Below are 6,000 nucleotides of genomic sequence, written 5' to 3'. Positions count from 1 at the left end.
ATGTCTCTCTAGAAGAAGTCTTCTTGGACCACCCTAGTTAAAGTAGACCTTCATTAATCACAAAAGCCTGCTTATTAGGAGCACTTATCAGAATCTGTAGATTTTTTTTTTTTTTTTTTTGGCTCCACTGCATGGCTTGCGGGATCTCAGTTCCCTGACTGGGGATTGAACCTGGGCCACAGCAGTGAAAGCCCCAAATGCTAACTGCTAGACCACCAGGGAACTCTTGTCCCTCAGTAGACTGAAAGCTGGTTGAGGACAGTGATTCCACCTGTCTCATACAGACCTCTCAGTGTATTTCCAGAGCTTAGCACAGGACCTCACATGTAGAAAGTTTTCAGTAGATTGTTTTTAAAAAATAATAAATCCATATAAAGGGCTTACATGGTACCTGGAATGTGAAAACTACTTCATAAATAAGAAACATTAGCAGTTCATAGTCATCATTTAACTTACGTAGTATTTCAGGTGTACTCACTCAAAAGAGAAGAAGAAATGCTATAACAAAGTACATTTTTACTCCTTACCCAGCTTAAGAAGTAAAACATTAGTGATGCAATTGAAAGGCCTTATATATCCCTGCCTCAGACCTATTCCTCCCCTTTTTACAGATGTAACTACAATCTTGGATTTAGTGTTTATCTTTCTGTACATGCTTGTACATCTTTAATAGGTGTCTTCAAACTATATATAGTATTGTATGTCACAACCTTATGGAAATGATACTGCTGCAAAGTCTGGAGAAAACCAGGCACAAGCTTCCACAAGTCCTTTCCTGGTGAAGTCACAAAGGACTCCCTGAGTTCCTACAGCAGAGTTGTGACAACACGTGTGAAATATCTACCAGGAAAGCTCAGTACCCAGGGTAGTTGGGGCAGGAGGGGGCTGATCAAGTTTCAAACTTCCAGACTCCAGAAGGAAAGCAGGTGTTGAACCCAAACCACATTGTTCGTACAGTTTAGGCACCACTAGCCTACTTGTATCATTTAGGGAATGGTGGGAACTCCATTCACTTCAGTCACCTCAATCGTGTCCGACTCTTTGCGACCCTATGGACTGTAGCCCGCCAGGCTCCTCTGTCCACGGGATTCCCAGGCAAGAATATTAGAGTGGGTTGCTGTGCCTGCCTCCAAGGGATCTTCCTGACCCAGGGATCAAACCTGCGTCTCCTGCATTGGCAGGCAGGGTTCTTTACCACTAGCACCACCTGGGAAGCCCTGCAGAAGTGATAGCTGTGCACAAAAGAGTTAACTGTATTTAGAAAGCCCTATTTGCAAGGTTGGCCCTGGCTGGTGTATAGGAACTTGGATTTCAGGAGAGTTCCCACCATTCCCTAAATGATACAAGTGACTGGTGGGGCCTAAACTATACAAACAATGTGATTTCGGTCCAACACCTGCTTTCCTTCTGGAGTCTGGAAGTTTGAAACTTGATCAGCCCCCTCCTGCCCCAGGTACCCTGGGTACTGAGCTTTCCTGGTAGACATTTCACACGTGTTGTCGCAATTCTGCTGTAGGAACTCAGGAAGTCCCATGTGACTTCACCAGGAAAGAACTTGTGGAAGCTTGTGCCTGGTTTTCTCCAGACCTTGCCCCATGCACCTTTTCTCTTGGCTGATTTTGCTTTGTGTCCTTTCACAGTAAGAAATCATACCCTGGGAAATTCTGGCAGTCCAGTCGTTAGGACTCCATGGTTCCATGGCAGAGGGCATGGTTTCAGTTCCTGGTGAGGGAACAAAGATCCCACATGCTTCATGGTGCAGCCAAAAGCAAAAACCCAAACAAAATCATACCTTGAGTAAGCTAGATGCTAAATTCTATGAATCCTCCTCATGAATCATAGAAGCTAGTGTTCTTGCCTGGAGAATCCCAGGGACGGGGGAGCCTGGTGGGCTGCCGTCTCTGGGATCGCACAGAGTCGGACACGACTGAAGCAACTTAGGAGCAGCAGCAGCAGGGGTTATCTTGGACCCCCAACGCAGTGTCATACCAGACATACCCCATCAGGGCTGGCATTAAGGAGAGACATACCCTCCAAGTCACACAAGTGCCAACCTGTACTTGTATGACTCTGAAGGCAAGTGCCTCCTACAATTTTGTCTAGACACCTAGCTTGCCTCTGGTGCCAGCCCTACCTTCTGAAACTTGCATTTTTTTGGTCAAGTGTAATACTTTTAAAATGTATTTGTGACACATGTATAGCTGTAGTCATTTATTTTCCCTGCTGTATAGCTGTGCTGTATGATGCAGTAGCCATTAGCCACGTGTGGCTATTTTTTTTTCCAGTTAATCCAAATTAAATGAAAAATTTAACTCCCTGGTTACTTAGCCACACTTCATATGTTTAATAGACACCATGGCTTGTGGCTGTCACATTAGACAACTCCAATAAAGAATGCTTGCGTGATCACAGCAAGTTTTGTTGGACAGAATTTACTTATCCATCCACCTCTTGCTTGTTATTTGTTTCCACTTTTCTATTTTTTCCCTAAATTAAAAAAATTTACTTATGTTTGGCTGTGCTGGGTCACATTGCTGTGCTGGCTTTTTTCTAGCTGTAACAAGCAGGGGCTACCCTCTAGTTTCGATGCATGGGCTTTTTACCACAGTGGCTTCTCTTATTGCAGAACACAGGCTCTAGGGTTCACAGACTTCAGTAGTTTTGGCTCCTGGGCTCTAAAGCACAGGCTCAATATTTGTGGCACACGGACTTAGTTGGTCCTCATCATGTGGGATCTTCCCGGACCAGGGATCTAACCTATGTCTCCTACATTGGCAGGTGGATTCTTTACCATAGAGCCACCAGGGAAGCCCAGTTTCCAGTCTTCTACTCTTAGAAACAGCACTGTAGTGTTCATTGTTGTGCATGGCTCTTGGTGTACACGTGCAGGAGTTTCCCTGGGATGCATACTTAGGTGATGATTTGCTGAGGTTTGGGAATATTTACCTTGACTAGATATTGCTAGTGTGTTCTTCAAAATGATGGATCCAGTTCTCACTCCTGCCAACAAAGTTGCTGTTGCTGTGTCCTTATTACACTTGCTGTTGTCAGACTTCTACATACTTGTCCTTATGATGGGTGTGAATTACTGGTTTCAGTTTGCATTACCCTGATTAACAAGGGAAATTGAACTTTTTTCATGTTTGTTTGACCATTTGCTTTTGTGAATTGCCTGTTCATATCTTTGTCCATTTTCCTGCTGGATTGTCCTCATTTTACTGAGTGCAGGACTTATAAGTGAGGTGTGCCTTTTTGTTTGTATGGTGTCTTTTTCATTTTTTAAAAAAATGTTTATTTGGCTGCACTGGATCTTAGTTCTCTCTAGTTGTGGCGTGTAGGCTTAGTTGCTCTGAGGCATGTGGAATATTAGTTCCCCAGTAGTGAGTGAAGTCTCTCAGTTGTGTCCGACTCTTTGTGACCCCATGGACTGTAGCCTACCAGGCTCCTCAGTCCATGGAATTTTCCAGGCAAGAGTACTGTAGTGGGTTGCCATTTCCTTCTCCAATTAGTTCCCCAACTGGGGATCAAACCCAAATCCCCTGCATTGCAAGGCAGATTCTTAACCCCTGGACTGCCAGAGAAGTTGCACTGTGATGTCTACTGATGTTCAGAATTTATTATTATTACTGTCACCATCATCATTATTTTAATGTCATCGGAATTATAAATCTACTTAGGGTTTGTGTTTTTTGTGTCTTGCTTAAGAAATCTTACACTGAAGTCAATAAGATATCTTACTGTATTTCTTCTGGAAGTTCTATTTTTCATATTTAGCTTAAAAAAATCAAACTGGAATTTATTTTTGTTTATGATGTGAGGTAGGTTTAATTTTTTTCAGATGGATAACCAGTTGTTCCAGCTTCAGCTCCGTTTATTGAGCAGTCCAGTGGTTCTCAAAATATAGTCCCTTGGGGATCCCTAAGAACCTTTTAGGGAATCCATGAGATAAACTGTTTTCATAATTTTCTAAAGCATTATTTGCCTTTTTCATTTGTGCTCTGTTGTCTGTGTACTGTTGGTACAAAAGCAACAGTTAGTAAAACTGCTGGTCACTTCCAGCAATCAGTGCAGTGTCACTGTATTATGTAGTGGTCGTCGTGTATTCCTCACCACCTCACACACTCAGTGTTGAAACAGTGTCACTGAAGAATGTCCTTGAAGGAGCAGTGAAAGTAGTAATTGTGTTAAAGCTTAGCCCTGCAGCAGGTCTTCCTAATGTTCTGGGTGGTGAAATGGGACCTTTGCATAGAGCACTTGTGTTGCATGCTGGAGAATGACGGTAAGGAGGTAATGCACCTGTCCAGTTTGAGTGGAGGTGGAACAGCCTACTTTTTTCATGAACACCATTTTTACTGAATAATCGCTAATTATTAATTATTCAGATTAGGATATTGGCCATGTATTTTCTCAGAAATGAATGAAGTGAGTTGTCACTAGGAGGAAGATTGACAGTGTGTTGTCAGTGATAATATTTGAGCTTTTAAGCAAAACAGACATTTGGGAAGCTTTTATTCATCACCATGAGCCTGATAACATATATATATATGGCTGCTCAGGCTCTTAGTTAGTTGGGGCACATGGGATATTCAGTCTTCATTGTGGCATGTAGGATCTTCAGTTGCGGCATGTGGGATCTAGTTCCCTGACCAGAGATTGAACCCAAGCTCTCTATTTGGAGCACCAGGGAAGTCCCCAACTTTTCAATATTTGAAGGCTTTCCTGATGAGATCAGTGGTGATACAATTACCATATATTTTTAAAAATACTATATAGTGAAATATAATAACTCAGCATATTAATGTTTTCTAAAGACCAATGCATGATGTTACAAAATCAGTCATAAAAGATAAAAATTTGTAAAATAGACCAATGAGTTCCAGTGTAACTATGAAAAGTTTATTGATAGAGTTTCATACTCTACATTGTAACTAACTTAATACACTACCACTTGTTGAGTTTTGGTATAGTAACCAAGTAAAATATCCCAAATTAATTGAAAAGTCTATAACACTCCTCCCTTTTCCAACTATATGTCTTTGTTAGTCTGGCTTTTCTTCATATACTTCAACCAAAACAGCATACTGCAATGGATTGATTGTAGAAACCTATGTCAGAATCCAGCTCTTCGATTACGCTAGAGGGTAGGAGCTTTACAAAAATGTAAAACAATGCCATTCTTCTCACTACCTGTTTTTTAAAAATACAGTTATTTTTAATAGGTTATTTTAACATTTAAAAGATTTATTACCTAATTTAAATATTTTAAATTTTTCTCAGTTTTAATTTCCAATTTAGTAAATATAAATAGATATAATCTCTAGTCCCATAAAGAACAGCTCATTAGGGTCCTCATTAATTTTTTTAAAATTAATTTTTTAGAGCAGTTTTAGGTTCATGACAGATTTCTCACATCCCCTTCTGCCTCCCACTTGCATAGTATCCCCCACTGTTAACATCCACCACCGAAGTGCTGAATTTGTGATGAACCTATACTGACACATCATTATCACCTAAAATCCGCAACTTACAGAAAGGTTCACCCTTGGTGTACATTCTATAGACTTCAACAAATGTGTGACATATATTCATCATTATAGTATCATACAGAGTATCTTTACTGCCCTAAAAATCCGCTGTGCTCCTCCCAGACAGCCCCTTCCCTACCATTATTTTTAAAATAAGTTTTTAAAAGAGTGAAGGGAGCTCAAGACCAGAAAATATCAGATCCTCTGGATTAACCCATCCTTTTCCTGCTGCTGCTGCTGCTGCTAAGTCGCTTCAGTCGTGTCCCACTCTGTGCGACCCCATAGACGGCAGCCCACCAGGCTCCCCCATCCCTGGGATTCTCCAGGCAAGAGTACTGGAGTGGGTTGCCATTGCCTTCTCCAATGCATGAAAGTGAAAAGCGAAAGTGAAGTCGCTCAGTGGTGTCCCACACGTCACGACCCCATGGACTGCAGCCCACTAGGCTCCTCCATCCATGGGATCTTCCAGGCAAGA

This window comes from Bos taurus, chromosome 7, assembly GCF_002263795.3.
Source record: "Bos taurus isolate L1 Dominette 01449 registration number 42190680 breed Hereford chromosome 7, ARS-UCD2.0, whole genome shotgun sequence".
In the NCBI taxonomy this organism is placed as follows: Eukaryota; Metazoa; Chordata; class Mammalia; order Artiodactyla; family Bovidae; genus Bos; species Bos taurus.
The sequence above is the reverse complement of the archived record's forward strand: the minus strand, read 5'-3'. Positions refer to the sequence as shown.